This window comes from Portunus trituberculatus, chromosome 31, assembly GCF_017591435.1.
Source record: "Portunus trituberculatus isolate SZX2019 chromosome 31, ASM1759143v1, whole genome shotgun sequence".
In the NCBI taxonomy this organism is placed as follows: Eukaryota; Metazoa; Arthropoda; class Malacostraca; order Decapoda; family Portunidae; genus Portunus; species Portunus trituberculatus.
In genome coordinates this window covers 1,701,905-1,726,501 of record NC_059285.1, presented here as the reverse complement: position 1 = coordinate 1,726,501, position 24,597 = coordinate 1,701,905, and the positions used below count along the sequence as shown (strand labels likewise).

The 24,597-nt window shown below is 45.8% G+C and overlaps 1 pseudogene; it reads left to right on the top strand.

The window, feature by feature from the left end:
• Positions 1 to 582: 582 nt before the first annotated feature.
• On the top strand, positions 583 to 23,789 carry LOC123511525 (annotated as a pseudogene).
• The last annotated feature ends 808 nt before the right edge of the window (positions 23,790 to 24,597 follow it).

The following is a 24,597-nucleotide window of genomic DNA, read 5'->3' as shown; positions in this document are numbered from 1 at the left end:
ACACACACACACACACACACACACACACACACACACACACACACACACACGCACAGGATTTCAAGTTACCTGTCAGGCTGCCACTCTTATTAGTGAGTGGAGGTGTGTGTGTGTGTGTGTGTGTGTGTGTGTGTGTGTGTGTGTGTGTGTGTGTGTGTGTGTCTGCCTGTTGTTTCCTTGACGGCTCTTATGGTGTTCGGGTTTGCAGTGTTCTCGGCGTCCACTGAGAGAGACAGACTAAAACAGATTAGGTCAGAGAGAGAGAGAGAGAGAGAGAGAGAGAGAGAGAGAGAGAGAGAGAGAGAGAGAGAGAGAGAGAGAGAGAGAGAGAGAGTTGCCACTTGCTCCATCCTTCACAGCTCTCTCTTTGCAAATAAACACAAACTCATATTAATTGTACCATCCAGTCTGTATTACCTTCTTCATGTCTCTGTGACGTGGTGAGTGGCGACGACTGGTGCTTTCATTCACTCGTTCACTTCCTTTTACTCGTTCTGTTGAAGGAGAGAGAGAGAGGGAGAAGGAGAAGGAGGGAGAGAGACACCATGCAGGGATCTCAACTCGCCGGACTGCTGGGAATTTCTGAGCGTCGACCTTAGTGTGTCACTGGCTAGCTCGAGTAGAGGGTGTGTCGCTCTCTCACCTCCCCTGATCGTGACTCGCGGGACGGTCACAACGTGCTGAGGGGTGTAGGGACATGGCGGAGACGACGATGGTGCCGCTGGAGGAGGAGGAGGCGGCCTTCGGGCAGATCGGCGACTCTAAACTTGGAATACCCGACGTGATTGTTATTGTGGTGTATTTCGTCTTCGTCCTGGCAGTGGGGCTGTTTGTGAGTACCGAACCCTGTGTGTGTGTGTGTGTGTGTGTGTGTGTGTGTGTGTGTGTGTGTGTGTGTCTGAGGGCAACAAAAAATATAACAAAAAGACCCACTTGGTTGCCAGTCCCCTAAAAGATTAGCAGGGTTTTCCAAAAGTAAGGGACAAATGTCTTGAAACCTCCCTCATTAAAAGAAGTCAAGTCATAGGAAGATGGAAATACAGAAGCAGGCAGGGAGTTCCAGAGTTTACCAGGGAAAGGTGTAGATATGGAGATTATACCACGTGTCGTTATAACAGCATCAGGAGCAGCAGAATTGTTCATCGCAAAAGTAGTACTAGCAGCAGCAGCATTAGTAGAAACTTTGATAGATTTGCTGTTGTTGTTGTTATTTTTTTGTTCTTCTCGCCTTCTTCTTCGTCGTTGTTGTTGTTTGTGTTATACTTGGCTTGAAAGCAGGAGTAGCACTTATATACTGTAGCAACGAAGCACTCCCCTTCTGACAGTACTGGAGTGACTTGAGCAGACAAGCACCCAAAAGCTCGCCAGAGAGTGTCCAGCAGTACCTTTCCTTCTCCTCTCCCGGCAACCTGTATAACGTCACTTCAAGGTCACATTGCAGCGCTCGCACGCACACACACACACACACACACACACACACACACACACACACGCACTTTCCCTTACTTCATTGCGTCCCTTCAGCCATGATACACCAGTTTTCACTACGACACCCTGCCGGAAATTACCCACAACAGGACAAAGAAAGGTAACACAAGTGGTCTGAGAGGAAGCCCACCTCACCTTGGCCAGAAACAGACTGAACCACCACAAGGAGCCAAAGTAAAAGTAACAAAATACTTTCCTACCACCGAGAGACACAGCCAACACAGACCCTTGCTCCATGAGGCTGATACCGTCACTCGTACCTACCCTTGTCCTACTAAATCAACAAATACCTGCTCTCGTTGCTCTTATTACCGCATCACAGGGTCATGAGAGACGGCTATGCGTGTTCAGCATCCCGTCATGGCCCTCGCTGTGTGTCCAGGCTTCACTTGCAACACGAGGCAGCATGACGAGCGTGGAGAAGTGAAGGGGTGTTCCGTGGTGGTCTTCCTGTGGTGTTACTGCTGGTGGTGGTTTGTGTTGATGGTTGAGGTTGAGCCGCGGTGCCACTTGGTGTTTAAACATTGTGGTTGGGAGAAGTTGTCGCCTTCACAGTGTGTTTGATGTTAAATGTCTTGTATCTTTTTTTATTTTTCGACTGTCAGATAGGTAGATAAACGTCCGCCATGTTTTGTCTCTCTCTCTCTCTCTCTCTCTCTCTCTCTCTCTCTCTCTCTCTCTCTCTCTCTCTTTCGGGAGTCAAATGAAAGTTGCATAGATTTCATTCATGTTTCTCTTTATTCATAGACTTTAATTCATAACAATTTGTTCCCTTTTGACTCACGAATAGAATTTGTTATGTTTGCCTTTATCTTTGGATTTTGTATTTTTCATGGATAGTCTTCAATGAAACTCGTGAGGCGCAGATGTCACCGAGACAGACTGCACTTCCACCAACAACAAAAAACCTCTGCACGGGGCCTCGAGTAAACACTTCAAAAAAGGAACGTACTAACTTGAAAGTCACAAATGAAACACTTCGGATCACGGGAGTAACTAAACGGATCCGCCTTAACCCTTTCAGTGCTGGGACACATTTCTACCTTGAGTTTGTGTACGATTAGAACATTTTATTGACATTAGGAAGGGTCTATGGGGGTCAAAAGATTAATGGCCAGTCTTCACTATTTCATTCCCCCCACATAGGTTTCTGAAGGTGTATAGAGTTATTAAATGGTAACCGGAATGAATATGAAAACGTGTCATGATACTGAAGGGGGTTTATGGAGGACAGGTGCACCGCAAATGCCTCACAAAATCCTTCATGAATTTTCACCTTGGCGTTTAGGTCTCGTGAAGGCTCGCAAGGACACACCAGGCTTCATAAATGCTGCAGTGCTCTTGGTTGTTGTTTTTCTCTCGGCTCTCTCTCTCTCTCTCTCTCTCTCTCTCTCTCTCTCTCTCTCTCTCTCTGTGACGCAATAAAGCCCCTCGTGTTAGGTTGAGGTGGGATGTACTGTGGAGGACATAGGGGTAATCAGTGTGACCGGAACAGGAGCGGCGCCAGGTGCACTGTGGCGTAGCGTGACTGCTTTTCGAGGGCCAGTGGGACGGGGACGGGGCCTGTTCCACCAGTGTTACGCCATTCACCGCGCATTTCCTGTCCGTCCCCCCACCCTTCCCGCCACCCTGCTGCCTTCAAGTCGTCCAGGACATTATTTTTCTCCTTGAATGACGCGAAGTGAGGCGCTCCACCGCTCCATGTGCCCGTACTCGTGTTCCCGGAGCCTTGCTTCCTGACAGAGGCGCAGTTGTGGTTTGGATGATAAAGATAATCTGCAGATCACACACACACACACACACACACACACACACACACACACACACACACACACACACACACACACACACACACACACACACACACACACACACACACACACACACACACACACACACACACACACACACACACACACACACACACACACACACACACACACACACACAGACACACACACACACACACATGTATTGTAATGGTATGATATCTGATGTGAAATATGTGTGTGTGTGTCTGTGTGTGTGTGTGTGTGTGTGTGTGTGTGTGTGTGTAAGTAATTCACCTTACCTCGGTCGCCCGCTGGTCACCCAGCCAGTCTTCCCCATTACGGAGCGAGCTCAGAGCTCATAGACCGATCTTCGGGTAGGACTGAGACCATATCAACACACTCCACACATCAGGAAAGCGAGGCCACAACCACTCGAGTTACATCCCGTACCTATTTACTGCTAGGTGAACAGGGGCCACACATTAAGAGGCTTGCCCATTTGCCTCGCCGCTCCGGGACTCGAACCCAGGCCTGTCGATTGCTAGTCGAGCGAGCGCTCGCGCGTGTGTATGTGTGTGTGTGTGTGTGTGTGTGTGTGTGTGTGTGTATTTACCTAGTTGTATTTACCTAGTTGTAGTTTTACAGGGCCTGGGCTTTATGCTCGTGTGGCCCCGTCTCCATATCTACACTTATCCAATCTTACTTTAAAAGTATGCACACTCGTTAAAGATACTACTTCTGTATGTGTGTGTGTGTGTGTGTGTGTAATTCACTGTTTGGATCTGCTGCAGTCTCTGACGAGACAGCCAGACGTTACCCTACGGAACGAGCTCAGAGCTCATTGTTTCCGATCTTCGGATAGGCCTGAGACCAGGCACACACCACACACCGGGACAACAAGGTCACAACTCCTCGATTTACATCCCGTACCTGCTCACTGCTAGGTGAACAGCACCTACACGTGAAAGGAGACACACCCAAATATCTCCACCCGGCCGGGGAATCGAACCCCGGTCAACTGGCTTGTGAAGCCAGCGCTTTAACCACTGAGCTACCGGGCCGTGTGTGTGTGTGTGTGTGTGTGTGTGTGTGTGTGTGTGTGTGTTTGTAAGGAACAGGAGGCAAGAGCAATTATTACTCGGCACCAGTGAAGAAAACAATAGACTTAATAAGGTGTGTACAGCATGGTAGGGGAAGAGGGGAGCTGTCGAGATACAGCCTGTTATGTCTCGCTAAGAGGATGTGTGTCTTTCCTCGTTACCATCACACACACACACACACACACACACACACACACACACACACACACACACACACACACACACACACACACACACGACGAATATGCTACTTTTTGTTCGATCAGTGAGGTTAAGCAACGCTGGATCGTGTTAATCCTTGGATGGGTGACCACCTGTGAACACCGAATGACATACACACACACACACACACACGCCCGGTAGCTCAGTGGTTGGAGCGCTGGCTTCACAAGCCAGAGGACCGGGGTTCGATTCCCCGGCCGGGTGGAGATATTTGGGTGTGTCTCCTTTCACGTGTGGCCCCTGTTCACCTAGCAGTGAGTAGGTACGGGATGTAAATCGAGGAGTTGTGACCTTGTTGTCCCGGTGTGTGGTGTGTGCCTGGTCTCAGGCCTATCCGAAGATCGGAAATAATGAGCTCTGAGTTCGTTCCGTAGGGCTGAGTTCGTTCCGTAGGGTAACGTCTGGCTGTCTCGTCAGAGACTGCAGCAGATCAAACAGTGAAACACACACACACACACTATAAGGAAGTTTATGCGCGATGGTATGTCACTAAACTCTCACTGAGGTGCACAAGCAGGAGTTTGTGAGAGGTGACAGGGTTGAGTGGAGGGAGGAGGGTCGAGGGCGAGGCGTGAGAGGGAAGGCAGGCTGGAGAGTGAAGTATTGGAGTGTTGTGTGTGTTATTCTTGTGTGGGGAAGGTCAGTGTTGTTTGGGACGTGGGTGGGTGTGGCGTAAAGGACATGTATGGTGTTGTTGTTATTGGTGGTGGGGGGTGATTGTAGTGGTGGTAATGGTGCTAGTGGGTGTTATTGTTATAGTGTGGGTGGTTGTTGTTGTTTTGGTGGTGATGTGTGTGGTGTGTGTGTGTGTGTGTGTGGTGCTATTCTTCTTTTGATTTTTTGTTGTTCTTCTTCTTTTCTTGTCTTGTTTCCTGTTTTGTTGTTATAATTATCATCATCATCAGCAGCAGCATTTCAATTATCTTCTTTTCTTTTTTCTTTCCTGTTGTTGTTGTTGTTGTTGTTTTCTTCTCCACTATCACAATTTCTTTCTCCTTTTCCCTCCTCTTCCTCCTCCTCCTCCTCCTTCTCCTCCTCCTCCTCCTCCTCCTCCTCATCATCATCATCATCATCATCATCATCATCATCAACATCATCCTCGTCCCATTGTCCCTCCACTGGGCCTTGAAGAATAAGGACTGTGGTGTTTACAGGAACCGTGGACACACATTTGAAGGAACACATCACCATTGTCTGCCTCATCTTTTTTTTTTTTTTTTTTCTTCCTTATTCTTTTTTTTTATTTTCTTCCATTAATTCGAAACTTTCTTCTTTTTTTTCTCGAGTATATAACTTTTTATTGCCTTTGATTCTCTCTCTCTCTCTCTCTCTCTCTCTCTCTCTCTCTCTCTCTCTCTGATATGATAGATAACAAAAACGCAACTTTTCGGAAACATTTTTACTGTTCTATACGGATTACCGACCATTGTTCGTTGTGATGACGTTAGTTTCACCACCAAATTCATATTCAGACTCGTGTTTCAACCTTCATTCTCTCATCAAAAATATATGGTCTCTATTATTACCATCTTTCATTTATAGAATATAAGTTTCGCCTTTGAACAACATAAAAATATTTTTAAAAAATCCCACTGAAGGAGCCATGCATATACCAAAGAGCGTAGGACGAAAAAAAGACAGCTAACTCAGGCATTATAATTTTAAATGACGTGCCTCCCGGTCTGACGCATGTACTGTATGGCGCGTCCTTCGTAGATGACCTTGCCAACATAATAAAAGGAGGCTTAATATGTTTTCACCATCACGCTTTTCATCTCACTTCTCATGAATTCACCGACCAGTCCTCTTGTTGATGGTATTCCTGGCATGTACTTGACTCAACACTCGTGACTGTACATTAGCAGACCATAGGGGTTTTGTGTTATTGAAGGTAAGTCGATTTCAGAAGAATAATATTTACTTCAGTTTAAATCCAAGAACCGTATTTCAAGACACTTCTGCGCCACACCACTCCATTGAAGAGGCTCTAGCTCAAGTGGTACAGGTTTTCAAGGGTGTTTTGACGGTTCCAGTGACAGATTAACAAGGTTTCTACACTGTTAACAAGGGAAACACTCTTGAAAATCCGGCTTATCATTTCAGTGGCCTTGGAAAATATAGTCATGGTGAGAGAGCGAAGCGTTTGAGAATATGTGTCTGACTTAGCAGAGAGAGAGAGAGAAGAGGTGAGTAAAGATGTAACAGAGAAAGCTTTTGCATATTAGAAAGAAGATGACCCTGAGTTGTGTGTGGGTGGGTCATCCTGCGTGATGGTGGTGGTGGTGGTGGTGGCAGGGCGCGTGGGGCAATAAGCTGGTGTTTGGCACGGCGCCAGGTGTGTGTCCTCTTGGTAACGTGTCTGTTCTGTTTCATAATTCAGCCTTAGGGAAATTCTGGAGTCAGGATTGTTTTATCATCATCATCACCATCATTATCAGCATCATTATCATTATTATTATTTTTCTTCTTCTTCTTCTTCTTCTTCTTCCTCTTTTCTTCTCCTCTCTTTTCTTCTTCTTCTTCTTCTTCTTCTTCTTCTTCTTCTTTTTTCTTTTTCTTCTCTTTTTCTTTTTTTCTTCATTTCAGGTCCAGTGGAGTTGACTCTTCCAAAACTTTGACTTACGCAGGGAAGACGCGAGGCAGAAAGACAGCCAGACAGATAGATAGATAGATGGACAAATAGATAGATAGATAGATAGATAGATAGAAAGATAGATAGACGGACAGATAAATAGACAAAATAGACAGATAGATAGGTAATTTCTTGACCATTGTGTTAAATGTTGATATAAATTTACAGAACAACCGTGATGTATAAAACGGAAAATGCACAAAACGCACAAAGTAAGAAAAAAAGCTTAAAAAAAAAAGCGTAGCCCGTCATGAAACCCAGCCAGCAGGTGAGGTGTAGCCCAAGCAAGAACACAGCAAGACACAGTGAATGGAAGACAGGCGCTGGTAACACACACAAGCGCAGGACAGACCACGTGCAAGTGTCAGTGGTCGGCAGAAGTCATCGCCAGCTTCATAAACATTCCACAGAGCAAGCAAGACCAGGGAAGGCACACTAGACATTATGATCAGGCTAAGTTTGTCCGTCCGTCAGTCGGGAAGGAATACGAGTCATCAGTGGGTGACATTTTTCTCTTAGTAATGTCGAAGTTCAATTTTATATACTTCAAAAATGTTTAATATTCAGAAACGCTGTTTTCACTCACTATGACTGTTGTCCAAGGCTACAGATGAATATTCGGGTTTCCAAGAGTGTTTTTCTTATTAATCTGCCACTAGAACTATTAAAACACCCTTTAGCCTCTTCAATACTGAGACACATTTTTACCTTGAGATTTGTGTACGATTAGATCTTTTTATTTACATTAGGAAGGATTTATGGTGATCAAAAGAGTAATGGCCAGAGTCTTCCCTATTTTAATACCAACATATGTTTCTGAAGCTGTATAAAATCGGCAAATTGTAACCAGAATTAGTATTGAAACGCGGCATGGTACTGAAGAGATTAAAACTCGTGTATTTTCAAGTAAGTAGAACCTTATGAAAGCTGGAGGTACGGCCAGAAGGGTTTCAGAATAGGCTCCAATGACTGACGCCGAATCTACGGATGTGAGGAGGGACAGAAACACTAACTCAAAGAATCAAGTGAGATATGAATAGTAGGGAAACTTTAACAATATTTTGATAGGGGAAGAACGAGCAAGTGAGTAGATTTGGCATAATATCCAACGAAAATACATAAGAGGTACGAGTATAGCATTTTTGGAGGTGTGTAAAGAAGGCTGTACCATCTGTCAGCCTCCTACATTTTTGTCGACATCAGGCCGAGATTGTGCTGATCTGTCTATTTATCTATCTATCTATCTATCTATCTATCCATCTCTCTATCTATCTATCAATCTATCTATCTATCTATCTTTTTACTTATTCATTCAATATCTTATCTCCATACACTCTTCATATCCGGCAAAAGCGCGTTCTCTGTCCGTGAAGCAGTAAGTACTCGTAGGTGGCAAGTGTTCCAATGAGAAGCAGATTGTTGCAGTCTCAGAAATGCCACGACAGAACTCAGAAGCTCAGAATTAAGGTGGCGATTAGAGGAGATAAAAGCGCGCGCGTGTGTGTGTGTGTGTGTGTGTAGAAAAAAAAAAAAGGTGTCTGACCACATTGCAGAGGTCAAGGTACAGTGCGTCTCCTTCCATACCCCCCCCCCACGAGGAAGAATAGGGATACACTTTCTCTTGCATTTATTTTTACATTTACTTATTCATTTAGTGCATTTCTACGAAGCAGCGCGGCGAGGAGCGTCAAACTCCTGCGGGGAAAACCCAAAGAGGAAATGCCTGCAGGAAGCACGTCACTGGCACGGAGGGGGTGTAGGAGAGGGATGCGGGGAGGGAGTGGGGGAAGGAGTGAATTGTGTCAGTGAATCAGAGGGAAGGCTGCGCGCTCCCACCCCTACTACATTTATATGTAAGACTGGTGTTGTCCCGAGGTGTGTGTAGAGTAGCTACGCAGGTGAAGATGAGATTGTTATAAGTTGTTTTGATTGTTTGTACCAGGTGGAAACACTCTAAAGGAAAGTGTGCCAGGCTGTTCATGTTTTTATCTTAGTGTGTGGATGAAAATATAACGTTTAGTGGTATTTTTAGATCTATGTACCAAGTTAAGAGTCTCTAAAGGAAAGTGTTCTGAGTTGTACTTGTTTTGTCTTACTGTGAGCATGAGATTATAACGGTTTGAGGTGTTTTTTTAGATCTATGTACCAAGTTAAGAATCTCTAAAGGAAAGTGATCCAGACTGTTCATCATGTTTATGTCTTACTGTGAGGTGTTTTCAGATCCATGTACCAAATTGAGAGTCTATAAAGGAAAGCGTCCCAGGTTGTCATGAATTGCCTTACTGTATAGATGAAAATATAACGTTTTAAGGTGTTTTTAGATGAAAATGTAATGTTTTAAAGTGTTTTTTAGATCCATATACCAAATTGAGAGTCTGTAAAGGCCGGAAAGCGTCCCAGGCTGTACAACATGTTTCATCTTTCAGTGAGGATGCCCATACAGCGAAAATCCCAAGTCACTTCATTCCGTCCTGTTTCTTGACTTTTTACGTCTATGGTGCGTGGAAAATTCAACGGTGGTATTGTATCCCTTGCCGCAGGTGAAGTGATACCCAAGGCCAATCATAACCTATTAGAACGGACATCCAGACACCACACGCCGCTATAAAGAGAGAACTCGCGCCACACCATCACCACGTACTTGAATGTTTGTACTCTCGCGTGTCTTTCGTTCCTATTGGTGGTAAAAGGTATTGTGTATTAATTCCCCCACTGGTAAAATACTCTCGCTTGTCTCTCGCTCCTGTTGGTGGTAAAAGGTAGTGTTTTAACTCATCAGCTGGTAAAATACTCTTGCTTGTCTTTCGCTCATATTGGTGTTAAAAGGTAGTGTTTTAATTCCCCCGCTGGTTAAATACTCTCGCTTGTCTTTCGCTCCTATTGGCGTTGAAAGGTAGTGTATTGATTCCGCCGCTGTTGAAATACTCTTGCATTAATTCCCCCGCTGGTAAAATACTCTTGCTTGTCTCTCGCTCCTATTGTGTTAAAAGGTAGTGTTCACTGGTTAAGTATTCTTGCTTGTCCTTCGCTCCTATTGGTGGTAAAAGATAGTGTTCACGGGTAAGTGTCTTAATTCCCCCGCTGGTTGAAATGTAACTCTCACTACAGTATATTGCGTTAGGAATTATGGTATTTTACTTTGTCTTTTATTTATTCATTTATCTATTTATTTATTTATTTATTCATCTTTTTTTTATTTTATTTTTTTTTTTTTTATTTATTTATTTTATTTATTTATTTTTTTTTTTTTGACTCGTGATGGCCTCAAAATGTGTCCCCATGCAGTCACCTCCCTTCCACTTTTGCCAGTACACCAATTCAAACCAACACACTAAATCAACCACAGTCAAGTTGTCGTTACCCTTCCCTGCTCCACCAACACCCTCTCCTGCTACGTCTGACTACTACACCCCACACCTACACCCCCACACACCTACACTTACACCTCCCTGCATCAAAGCCACACTACAGCAAAGACCTTCGCCTCATTTTCACTACACCACACCTCTTCCTCCTCCTCCTCTTCTTCCTCACTCTCGTTACTTTCACCCTCCGCCAATCAAAGCATCCACATCCACACATCCACACCCCACGTTCACTGCACCTAGCATCCTCCTCCTCCTCCTCCTCCTCCCCCTCCTCCTCCTCCTCCTCCTCCTCCTCCTCCTCCTCCTCCTCCTCCTCCTTCTACTTCTCCGCCTACACCATCACACACACACACACACACACACACACACACACACACACACACACACACACACACACACACACACACACACACACACACACACACACACACACACACTTGCTTGTTCGCCACGGGAAGAAGGGAAGCTTAAGTATTCGTGTTCGTTATCCCGTTTGTTTGGTCCTTGGGTCTCTTTTGATGTTGGTGTCTCTGTTTGTTGTGTGTTCGTTACTCCTTTGCCGTTATTGTTGCTATCGTTGTTGTTAGTGGTGGTGGTGGTGGTGGTGCTGGTAAGGGTATAGTAGTAGCAGTAATAGTAGGAGCATTAGTAGTAGTAGGAGGAGGAGGAGGAGGAGTAGTGGAAGTGGTAGTGGTAGTAGTAGTAGTAGTAGTAGTAGTAGTAGTAGTAGTAGTAGTAGTAGTAGTAGTAGTAGTAGTAGTAGTAGTAGTAGTAGTAGTAGTGGTAGTAGTAGTAGTAGTAGTAGTAGTAGTAGTAGTAGTAGTAGTAGTAGTAGTAGCAGTAGTAGTGGTAGTAGAAGAGAGACAGAGAGAGAGAGAGAGAGAGAGAGAGAGAATATATATATGAATCAGATCACTACTTTAGTTACCGTTGAAATTCGTGTAACACACACACACACACACACACACACACACACACACACACACACACACACACACACACACACACACACACACACACACACACACACCAAGGAACGTCTGAGAGAAAAGTAGTCTCGTCAGTTCTTTATTCCTTTTCTGCCTCAAACTTGATTTTTTTTCTTTTATTTTTATGTGGCATCTCAACACTCCAAAATTCTTTCATGATCGTTACGCAAGTGTGTGTGTGTGTGTGTGTGTGTGTGTGTGTGTGTGTGTGTGTGTGTGTGTGTGAGAGAGAGAGAGCTATTCTACGTATTCTCACCATTCATTCACCACTTCGTATCACCAACACGTACAAAGGCTGAGTGATGTGACTGTCATTCCAATCCAACCACCACCACCACCACCACCACCACCACCACCCGTACATCCTCATCTCTAGAAAATCGTCTTAACTCAGATCATTTTAACACCTTAATTAACACAAGAGACGTTCAGTGTACATATATAATTCAAAAGACTGGATTATTTCAACACACATATCCATATTTTTTATTTATGCACGAGGGAGAAACTGGACAAGGGCAACAAGGACTATAAAACGAAAGGCCCAATGGTAAGAGAGAAAGAAAAAGACCCACTGGAGGATATAAATAGATTCAGGTGTTTCCATAAGTCCCAAGCTCTTTACCCTTTGAGAGCTGAGGTAAGGAGAGACACGATGATCTGTATTAGTATCTGTATGCAGTTAAAAAAGACTGGATTATCTCAACACATTGCCATATAAATAGATTCAGGTGTTTCCATAAGTCCTTATCTCTTTGTCTTTTGAGAGCTGAGGTAATAAGAGACACGGTGATCTGTATTGGTGTCTGTACTGGGACATTTAAGAGTACCCCGTTGTGTTCCTCTGTAGCGCCCCGAGTGATGACAACAGCCTTCATTTTGGCGGAGGGAAGAAGTTTGTCGTTCTTACCAATACGAAGGACCACGCACTGCTACTGAGTCACCGCCAGAGAGAGAGAGAGAGAGAGAGGGGTGGAGGAGACGGTACGTGGGTGTATTCATATTTCATCACCACTACCACCCCCACCACCATCACCACCTGTGCTCGGGGAAGTCCAGCGGAAGAGCTTACGCATCCTTACATTCCCTTCCCTTCCCTGGGCAACACTGCTTCTCCTCCCCTTCTTCCTCCTCCTCCTCCTCCTCCTCCTTTTATTCGTTCAGCAATAGTTCTCAGCTTTTTTTCTTTACTTTTCCTTTTTTTTAGAGCTCTAATATACTCTTCTTCAAACCCCTACTGTGTGTGTGTGTGTGTGTGTGTGTGTGTGTGTGTGTGTGTGTGTGTGTGTGTGTGTGTGTGTGTGTGTGTGTGCGTGTGTAATTCACCACGGTCGCCTCCCGGTCATCCAGCCAGCCTTCCCTTCCCCATTACGGAGCGAGCTCAGAGCTCATATATAGAGCTATCTTCGGGTAGGACTGAGACCACAACACACTCCAAAGCGAGGCAACAACCCCTCGAGTTACATCCAGTACCTAATTCCTGCTAGATAAACAGGGGCTACATATTAAGAGGCTTGCCCATTTGCCTCGCCGAGCCCGGGACTGGAACCCGGGCCTTTTCTGTTGTGAGCCGAGCGTGCTAACCATTACACTATTCAGTGTGTGTGTGTGTGTGTGTGTGTGTGTGTGTGTGTGTGTGTGTGTGTGTGTGTTACACACACACACACACACGGATCCACATTTTTTCCTCATTTTGCTTGTTCTTCACTTCCTGTCTCACAATTTACCATTCTTACTAAGTTGCTTCCGCTCGTATCGTTGTCATCTCCCCCTTTCCTCCTCCTCCTTCTCCACCTCCTGCTCATCACCATCAGTGGCCGCTTCCTTCCATTGTTGAGTGGGATAAAGGCGAAGGAAGGAGAAGGAAGGAGGAAAGCAACAGAGAGGGAAGGAATGTAAAGTGAGTGAGAGAAGGACATAGACGCCACAATGATATCACATGGTTCCGACCCAGGAGAGAATGTATCCAAAGATGAGAATAACGAAGCAAAGATGAAGTCAGTAATGCGCATGTTAGTTACTCAGTTCGCTTCCTTCACTTTTTTTCTCTCCCTTTCGTTATATTTGGAATTAATTTCTATGTGTCTTTGTGGAATGCGTTACGGAATTGATAGGAAGATAAAGAAAAAAAATGAGATGGTTGCTATCTCTCTCTCTCTCTCTCTCTCTCTCTCTCTCTCTCTCTCTCTCTCTCTCTCTCTCTCTCTCTCTCTCTCTCTTTTATCGCTTCAAGAATGCTATGTCAGTATTTCCTGGCGTCATTTTCTGAGCTACTGATTCTGCTCCATCCTGCGCTGCGAGAAGAGTGAGGGCTGGAAGAGGAGGAGGAGGAGAACTGACGATATATTGTCTGACTCATATACCCTTCACCGTGGCAGCGTCGGAGTAATGGCGGCAGATCGAGCAAGTGCCCACCACGGTCAGTCAGTGTGGAGTAGAGCTGCCACCATTAGACTTCGTAAACAAAGAAGAAAACATCGTTCAATATACGGTTAAGAAATGAGGCGATGTGTCTTGCCGCCCTTGAGCAATGGCAGAGAGGGGAACACCTGCCCCGCCGCGGCAGTCACGTTCCCAAGGCTGTGTCTGGGGAGGTTGTGCGTGAGTTATGGCGTGACAGCGGCGCTTACGCTCCCCACCACAGACTAGGAGACCTTGCCCTGGGAAAAATAGTTGAGTTTGAGCCACAAGGTAGTCTGGTGTGGGCGGGCCGTGCTGTGCCGTGCCGGGAGTGACGGTAATTCGGGGTTTGTTCAGGGATGTGCAGGACAAGTGTTGGACTGGTTCTGCGCCGCTGCGTGATCCCTGGGTGAATAGAGACGAGGATTGGCACAACACAGCCACATGGAACGTGCATTTGTGCAGCGTCAGGCCACAGGCGGCTGAGAGGCCGGGGAGCGTCACGTGTGGGCCTTCTGGCTTCTTGCTACCTCCTTTCTTTTGTTGTTTTTTTGTGTTCTGAGAAACCATGCCTTATACCGTATTGAAACAATTTTTTGAATAGTAGTAGTAGTAGTATAAAAAAAATAGTAGTAGTAGTAATTATTGTTGTTGCTGTTGCTGTTGTTGTTGTTGTTGTTGTTGTTGTTGTTGTTGGCGCTGTTGTTGTGGCGAAGGTGTTGGCGGCGGAGGGTACACACAGACACACACACACACACACTCACTAAAACATCTTTCCTTTCTTTGCAGTCGTCATGGAAGAGTCAGAGGGGCAGCGTGACGGGTTACTTCCTCGCCTCCCGCAGCATGCACTGGATCCCCGTAAGTTTATCACGTCCTGCACCAACCTGTCCTTGCCCTCCACTCGTCACTCTACCCCTGCAGTTCCTCTTTTGCACCACGCCCTCTTTACTTTTCCTACTTTTACCAATCAATCAATCAGTCAATAAAAAAGTTAATTGATCCTTCTTTTTTCCTTCAGTCTCTCCACCACCACTCCCTCCTCTTTCCAGGTGGGGGCGTCCCTCTTCGCCAGTAACATTGGATCTGGCCACTTCATCGGCCTGGCGGGGTCTGGCGCGGCCTCTGGCATCGGCGTGGCGGGATTTGAACAGTCGGTGAGTGCGTATTTCTCTCTCTCTCTCTCTCTCTCTCTCTCTCTCTCTCTCTCTCTCTCTCTCTCTCTCTGGCCAGTCACTCATGGGTGTTTCTTCTGTTTCTTACTTTTTTTTTTTTTTGTAATTCCTGTGATGGTTTACGAAGGTTTCTATATCAATCCGTGCCCTTTGGAAGCCGTCCTGCAGGCTGGTAAGGGCGTGCAGCGTTGCGAAATAACGGTGGCACTGATGTAAAAGTGATGCCTACACAGTTTTTTTTTTTTTTTTTTTTAATTCTTTTTGCAGGCGTGGACTGACCTGCTTATGTTGTGACTGTTAAGATGACAGTGTGAATGTGAATGCTGTCTGGAAGTGTGTGTGTGTGTGTGTGTGTGTGTGTGTGTGTGTGTGTGTGTGTGTGTGTGTGTGAGTGTTGAGTGAGGAAATAAGTGAGTGGGGAAACGTATGGTGAGAGTTACGTGTGTGTGTGTGTGTATGTGTGTGTGTAAGCAAGTCATTTCATTTGCCTGGCAGCGGAGTTGACACACACACACACACACACACACACACACACACACACACACACACACGAAACCCTTGCCTCACCTTAGGGCGTGTTGTTATGATCTGCGCATCCCCATCCTCACACACACACACACACACACACACACACACACACACACACACACCTTAGGGCGTGTTGTTATGATCTGCATCCCCATCCTCACACACACACACACACACACACACACACACACACACACACACACACACGAAACCCTTGCCTCACCTTAGGGCGTTGTTATGATCTGCGCATCCCCCGTCACACACACACACACACACACACACACACACACACACACACACACACACACACGAAACCCTTGCCTCACCTTAGGGCGTTGTTATGATCTGCATCCCATCGTCACACACACACACACACACACACAGACACACACATGCGCGCGCGCGCGCGCCATATACCTCCACGTGCACAAGCCATCGTATTGTGTCCTCCCCAGCCAGCCAACCTGTGTTTACTTGTTGCTTTCCTCAGAAATGTGCTTACGGGTTACAGCAGCTGTAGTAATAGTGGTGGCAGGAGAAAGAGGAGATACTGTTGTTGTTGATGTTGAAATTGTCATCATCGTAGTAGTAGTAGTAGTAGGAGGAGGAGGAGGAGGAGGAGGAGGAGGAGGAGGAGGAGGAGGAGGAGGAGAAGGAAGAGGGGCAGGAGGATTGATATAAAGGAAGAAAATAAAGAGGAAGAGAATACGGAGGGGAATCTTAACCCAAAGACTTTTCCACACACTCTAATAAATGCCTGCAAGGTTTATGGAGAGAGAATAATAATAAAAAAAAAGATGACAGCTTGAACCTAACCTCAATCTTTACTTATTTATCTATTTATCTATTTATTTATTACTTATCTATTCATTCAATATCAATGCATTCATTTTCTTTATTCATTAACTCACGTATCTGGTCATTCATTCATCATTTTCATCACAATAAATGGTAACTTATTTTAGTAATATACCTCAACCCAGACCCACATGATCACCATTCTTATACCACCTCCTTTGTGTTCCTCCCTCGCCATCCTCCGGCAGGCTGTGTACATCCTGATGCTGCTGGATGGCTGTTCGTGCCCGTGTACATGAGCGCCAACGTGTTCACCATGCCCGAGTACCTCATGAAGCGCTTCGGGGGGCAGAGGATTCGAGTCTACCTCTCCTTCCTCGCTCTCTTGCTTTATATCTTCACCAAAATATCCGTGAGTGTTTTTTTTTTTTTTTTTTTCTCTCTCTCTCTCTCTCTCTCTCTCTCTCTCTCTCTCTCTCTCTCTCTCTCTCTCTCTCTCTCATCAGCCATTCTTCCCATCCCCAGGCTGACCTGTACGCTGGCGCCCTCTTCATCCAGCTGGCCCTCAACAAGAACAGTCCGGAGTGGCTCTACCTCAGCATTCTCTTCCTGCTCGCTGTGGCCGCCGTCTTCACCATCGCTGGCGGGCTCACGGCGGTGGTGTGGACAGACTTCGTGCAGACCATCCTCATGATTGTAGGGGCCTTCATCTTGATGGTTCTGTGTAGGTATACCGCACGAGGAAGCTATGACTCGTATGGCCTGTGTTCAGAAACGCTTTGCTCTCTCACCACGACTGTTTTAAAAAAATCCCTGAGATTATTAGCTGGGGTTTCACTGGTATTCGTCTTGTTCATAGCTTAGAAATTTCTTTGATCTGTTACTAGGACTGTAAAAACATTCTTATAAATAGATGTAATTTCAACTACAGTAGAGCCAACCTTTTGGATTGGTGCAGGTGCGGTGCGGAATGTTGCAGTTCTGAATACCTGTATTTCTCACCGCGACTCAAAGGTTCAGAGGCCACAAAGATGACTAGCGATGTCTCGAGGGTTTTCTTCTGTTAATGATATAGAAATTTTGTTAAACACTTACTAGAATCACGAAAGACATCCCTGGAGACCTGCACACCTTCAAATAAAGCCTTTTGAATGTGTTACTTACCTGGTGAAGTTGCGTGGCTGAAGGGTTTCATAACATGGTCTTAAGGTTCTCTAGCTTTTGTGACTCATTAACTTTACAAGCACCTCAAGTGTTAGGAGAAGCAGAACCAAATGGATGGTTAGATGAAGGAGAAAGTAAAATGACTGAAAGCTATTTAAGAGTTTTCGTGATTCCAGTGACAGTTTAACAGGCTGCACTGGGAGTTATTGGATGGCAGGTTGTAAAGGACATCACTAAGAGTTTTGGAGAGTACCTTCATGATTTTATTGACAACTTAACAGACTGTACTGGGAGTTATTTGGAGTTCTATTTTGATTCCAGTGATAGTAAATTAAGATATTTAGATTTTGGAAGGTGTGTTCATGATACCATCGGCAGTTAGGCTGTACTGGAAATTATTGAGGATTTTTCAAAGATGGATGCTTTCATGGTTCCAGTGAGAGTTTAACACACTGTACTGGAAGGGTGTTTGTATGATTCCAGCAAAAGTATAAGAGACAGTACTTCAAGTAAAACAAAGAAAATCTCACATTACTTCCCACCCCAACAGCCTTTGACAAAATTGGAGGATATCGCGGCCTAGTGGAGAAGTACCCGTACGCTACAGCTTCAGAGCGAGCAGTGGGGGCAAACAACGTGACCTGTGGTGAGCCGCCCGCCGAGTACATGAACCTGATCCAGCCCATAGAGCCCGGCAGGAGCAACTTCCCTTGGACTGGCATGGTGTTCGGCCTCACCCTCAACTCCATCTGGTACTGGTGCACTGATCAGGTTGGTGCTCCTTGACTGCCAGGGAACGAGAGTTTGTAATATGTGGAATTAAATGTCTTTGGGATGAAGTACGTGGATATTTCTTTTTTTTTTTTTTTTCTTTTTATGTAAGAGGGACATTGGCCAAGGGCAGCAAAAGAAAGAAAACAAAAATTAAGCCCACTGAAGTACCAGTCACTAAAAAAAATGAGAAGTGCCATCCAAAATTGAAGGATAAATGTCTTAAAAGATCCGTCTTGATAGAGTTAAGTAGTCACAGGAAGGAGGAAATAGAGAAATAGGTAGGGAGTTCCAGATTTCTATTGGTGGATGTAGGGAGGCAGTGGAGGGTGAGTGTCAAGACAGTGTATGTCACAGATGCTCTATGCCTTCAGGTTAATGTTTCTGGTGGTGGATGTAGGGTAACAGAGAAGGGGGAGTGTCAGGACAGGGTGTATGTTACGAATGTTACGAGTCACAGGGTACAGGTGCTCGCTTGCTCAGTTTGAAGGGAAGCTGAATTTAAGGATCATGTACGGGATTGTTCGGGGAAGTTCTCTCAGTAGGTTTATGGAAGTGTCTTTGGTAGGACTATGAAAGAGTAGTGAATGATGCTGTCACTTTTTGAAAGACTTAAAGAATAGAGTGGAGTTATTAAGTGATATTCTGTCTGTAGGCTAAGGATGTGATTCACTGGTGGAAGACTGTGAAGGTAAGGAAGGAAGCTATCTGTGAGAGGACAAGCATAAAATTCTTTGGCCAGACTAATGTGAGGAAAGTATTTCTTTACATTCTTGGCCTGTAGCACTGGTCGATAGGTGCTTCATACTGGAACTGCCATGTGGAGGTCTGATGGCTTCTTGCAACCTCCCTTACTTCTTATGTTTTTATGTATCCCCAGTCGTCAATCCACCACCTGCATCTTATCCTGTCACTGTGCCCCCCTGCTATCCTGTCACCCTGCCACTCTGCCACCCTCAGGTCATCGTTCAGCGCACCCTGGGGAGTCGCAACATGAGTCACGCCAAGGGGGGCTGCATCCTGGCCGCCTACCTCAAGTTCCTGCCCATGTGGTTGCTGGTGTTCCCGGGGATGGCGGCTCGCATCCTCTTCCCTGACCGAGTGGCTTGTGCGACGCCTGAGAAGTGTGAGGCCATCTGTGGCAGTCCTGGTGGCTGCTCCAACATTGCCTACGTGGAGTTGGTGCTCAATCTCCTTCCCTCAGGTGTGTGTGTGTGTGTGTGTGTGTGTGTGTGTGTGTGTGTGTGTGTGTGTGTATGTAATTCACCTCGGTCGCCTGCTGGTCGCCCAGCCAGTCTTCCCCATTGCGGAGCGACCTCAGAGCTCATAGACCGATCTTCGGGTACGACTGAGACCACATCAACACACAACACACCGGGAAAGCGAGGCCACAACCCCTCGAGTTACATCCCGTACCTATTTACTGCTAGGTGAACAGGGGCCACACATTAAGAGGCTTGCCCATTTGCCTCCCCGCTTACCGGGATTGTGAGTCGAGCGTGCTAACCACTACACTACGCGGTATGTGTGTGTGTGTGTGTGTGTGTGTGTGTGTGTGTGTGTGTGTGTGAGCTCCAATACTTTTAACACTTTCACAGATCAAGGTTTATAATAGAAATTCCTGATTGATGCATCTTTGAGTTGTCCCACGTCCACCACCATCATCACCACCAACACCATCCCTCAGGAATGGCGGGCCTCATGCTGGCGGTGATGATGGCAGCACTCATGTCTTCCCTCACCTCCATCTTCAACTCTGCCTCCACCATCTTCACCATGGACGTGTGGCTGCTGGTGCGGGGGCTGGTGTGTCGGGAGAAGCGGGTAGAGGCGCCGTCGAACCGGGAGTTACTCATTGTGGGGCGGATGTTCGTGGCCGTCCTGGTGGTGATCTCTGTCATCTGGATCCCCGTCATTCAGTGAGTGCAGCAACATCACCAGTACTGTCATCCGTGTCCTGTCTTTACCCACCGTCTTGTGACAGTCGGTTCAGGTGCCTCACTCTTTCCTGATGTCTGTGAACTTGGATATTCTTAGGGTGTATGATGTATAGGAAACTCCCCGGTGGTTATCTACACTATTTGCTTCTGTTTAATTCCACACAGTAAACTTGGTGTGGCTTCCGTCATCACATGAGTCACTAGGGCAGCAGGGCAACAGGGAAGGGACTGGAGGGATTTCTCATGCTTCCTTTAACAACAAGCAGCTTGGCAATAATTACTCTGCTCTGAGTGTTGATTGGATGAGAGGAATATACTGAGGTTTGGATGTCCATGGCAGAATGAAACAGTGGGCAGTGTTATAAGGACACCTTCATACAGTCTGCTGATGACAAAATGTGAGTTGTCTTACAGGATTGTTGAACAGCGGAAGGTCAAGAAATACTTATAAAATACTTTGTCCATTTGTCACTAGGAACCCCAGTGAACAGAGAGGAAAGGCGCGGCAAGAGTGACAGTGAAGCACACAGGGAAGCTATCACTTTCTCAATCAATGCCAGGTCATGTCGAGTGTAAAACGTAAGCACTCTTTCTTTTTATCTACAGAAAAACTGGCAACTCCCAACTGTTTGACTACATCCAGAGCATTTCATCCTTCCTGGCGCCGCCCATCTGTGCCGTGTACATACTGGCCATCTTCTGGGGGCGCACCACGGAGCCGGTGAGTGGCACCCTCGCCTATAGCAGTGCCGCCCTCTCCTGCACCGCTGCCATCCCCATTAATAATTGTTTATGCATATAAGCGGTGCACTGGATGGCGGCCTGGTTTCTTTAATTATGTCTCTTTAATTTTAAACCCTGAACTTTTCTCAACTGCATGATTTCTTATGTATGTCTGTAGATAGCACGTACTTACATTATCTCCTCTACTTGCTCTCTCTCTCTCTCTCTCTCTCTCTCTCTCTCTCTCTCTCTCTCTCTCTCTCTCTCTCTCTCTCTCTCTCTTTGCAATGTCAATGTTATCTTTATTTATTTGAATAGTTCACAATAAAGCTACGCTGTATGAGGAGTGTGTGATGTGCAACAAACACTTATCCACTGCCTGCTTCTCCTGTGTCGGCAGGGAGCGTTCTGGGGCCTCATGGTGGGTCTGGTCATCGGAATTCTGCGCTTCATCCTTGAGTTCTCCTACACTGTACCTGCGTGTGGCACTGGTGAGTGTCTGCCTAGACTGTGTTCTTAGTGACAGCTCGGTAGGTGAACAGCAGTAAGATTAATATCAGGTTTTATATTTTTAGAATTTCACAAAAGTTGGCAGACTTGGTGTCTTTCTTGGGGACAAGACGTAAGCAGCCACGCCTGCATCAAGACTAGGTGGCCAAGCGTTGCCTAATCTCCGTATCAAGATTTCCAGAACTAGTTTAGTCTTGCTGCGCCTCAATGAATGGTTATCAGGTGATTGCACTAGAGTGAATGAACCTCCCAAAAAATTCCTCCCAGCCATATCTCACTGACCATTCTGCATGCAGAAGATCAATGTGAAGACAGATTGAGATGAAGGGATGGAATTGTAATAAAACGCAAAGGATGGGAATCGCAGACACAGAGGGAGATGCAAAGGACAGAAACAACTGCATGCAGGAGACATACATGGCACCAATTGACCCCTCACTCCAGGGAAAGGGCATAAGGAGAAAAACAGCTCAATCATGACTTGTCCTGTGTGTTTATGTGCCAGCATCGTGTGGAGAGTGTGATGTGAGTGGCGTGCAGCAAAGTTCCTGGCAGTGACTGTGGGTTTAGGCACCACTTTAGTCATAGACCTTACATTCTAAACCCAAGCTTCACCTCGTTCCCTTGCAGGTGAAGACAAGCGCGGGTGGTTCCTGCAGGCTGTTGTAGGAAACGTGCACTATCTCCACTTCAGCTGCATCTTGTGGATCATAACAGGCATCATCACCATCGCTATTTCTCTCCTCACTGAGCCCATCCCTGAATCCTGTGTAAGTTGAAGCATGCAGGATTGGAAAGGGCTTTGTTTTCCTTGCCATAACCAGTAGATAATTGCACCCCTTTTTGTATTTGATGTCTTTCTTTACCTGTGCATCTGTTACTTGCATCACCCATCCACACAGTGCTGTCTGCCATCAGGCTCACTCTCACCGCCTTTGTGTCGGCATTGTAGGTGTAACTCCTTTGCTGACTTCCGCCCCTCCTTTAACTACCTTGACTTATTTGATACATAGACTGTGGCTCTCTCTCTCTCTCTCTCTCTCTCTCTCTCTTAGTGGCGGTTGGCGGATCGAGGATCAATTTTTTTTTTTACGGGGTGGCTAACCCGAATTCCTGTACCCTTTGAGATCGGTGGTGAGCCGCTGCGAGCAAAGCGAGCCTTATCAGCTGGATGCTCGGGGGGCGCTGTAAGCAGCTCCGAGAATTTTTTTTTTTTTTTTTTTTAGGAATCTTGAGGTCATTTTTAAGCTATATGCAGAGCTATATTTGTGTAATAATAGCAGTAGTAAGTTATTAATGCCCATTTTCTCTAAATCTAATAAGGAGTAACTAATCTTTAATTGATAGAAGCTACGGCCGAAACTATAGCATGTCTTACATCTCCTACTCGTAAAGATGCAAAATTATTCAACTCAAAGACTCACAGTAAGTCACAGAATTTGATTTACCCTTTAAGAAAGCCTTGTTACATTATTGTTCCGTAAATACCTGTTACCCACACATACATACACACACACACACACACACACACACACACACACACACACACACACACACACACACACACACACACACAAACAAAATTTTGGGACTTCAGCCCCTCAGCCACCCTGTGACGCTCATAATAAACAAAAATTTTGGGACTTCAGCCCCCTCAGCCACCCTGCCTGGATCCGCCATTGCTCTCTCTCTCTCTCTCTCTCTCTCTCTCTCTCTCTCTCTCTCTCTCTCTCTCTCTCTCTCTCTCTCTCTCTCTCTCTCTCTCTCTCTCTCTCTCTCTCCAACAGGTAGTGAAGAAATGTCTTGTGTTCATGTCGTCAGTATGTACAGAGATTTAGTTTCATGATTTATAAATATTACTTTGTGGTGTTCTTTCACCGGGCAGCTGTACCGCCTCACCTACTGGACCAGGAAGGACACTCGCCCCAGGACCTCCATTGAAAACTCTAAGCCTGCCGTGACCCACATGGCCAACGGCAATGCCTCAGCAGGAATACAAGTACAGGAGCCTGGTAAGAGTTCAGTAACTTTTCGTTGTTGTTGTTATCGTTATTACTATTATTATTATTATTATTACTATTATTATTATTATTATTATTATTATTATTATCATTATTATTATTGCTATTATCATTGTTATTATTGCTATTATCATTATCAATGTTCCTCCAGCCGTTGGCTGTTATATTGGTGACCACAGAAAACAAACCAGTCAGATACAATCTTGCAGGACAGTCCACTGAGAGAAATTATTTAATTTTGTTTTATCTATTTCTATGTAAGAGGGGCACTGGGCAAGGGTAACAAAAAACAAAAGTCTCCTTGATGTACCAGTACCCAAAGAAAGATCAAAAGGATCATTCAATATTGGAGGATAAGTGCCTTGAAACCTTTCTCTTGAAAGTGTTGCCTTACCACTGTGGTACAGCATCTGACATCATCCCTTAACTGTGACAGCCTCTTCCTGCAGGCAGTGTTCCCAGTCACGGACTGGTGAGCAAGTTCCGGTACCAGTACCGGTAATATTGATACCAGCCTTAACGGTAGTGTACCTGTAAAATTTTCCGTACCGGTAAATAGCCGAAACGGTACTGAACAAATTGTATACAGCGTGGAGGTGGCTCAAGGCGAGCGGTGATTGGTAAGACGGTAACATTGAGTCATTCTCACTCTCGGTACCGCTCATAGTGGTACTGACTGGCTGCTCTGGCGCGTCGGCGCGGTCTCGGTAGCTCGGCGAGACGCGTCTGTACTGGTACGACTGAATGTGCCGGCATCATTTCCGGTTGTGGTAGTTGTACTTAAGCAGGGGTAGCATGGATGCACCTGAGTCCATTATGAACGTGTATTTAATAGTATCACAAGACACAACTGGTATAGCCGAGCAAACGAGAGTCTGAGGCGTACGTGTGACCTGAGGCGGCGGCCGAGCGAGAACTGAGGGGAAGACGTGACGTCACCTCAAGCCAGCCAAACTGATTCTATACATAGCGTGTTTTACAGAAAACGAAGCACGG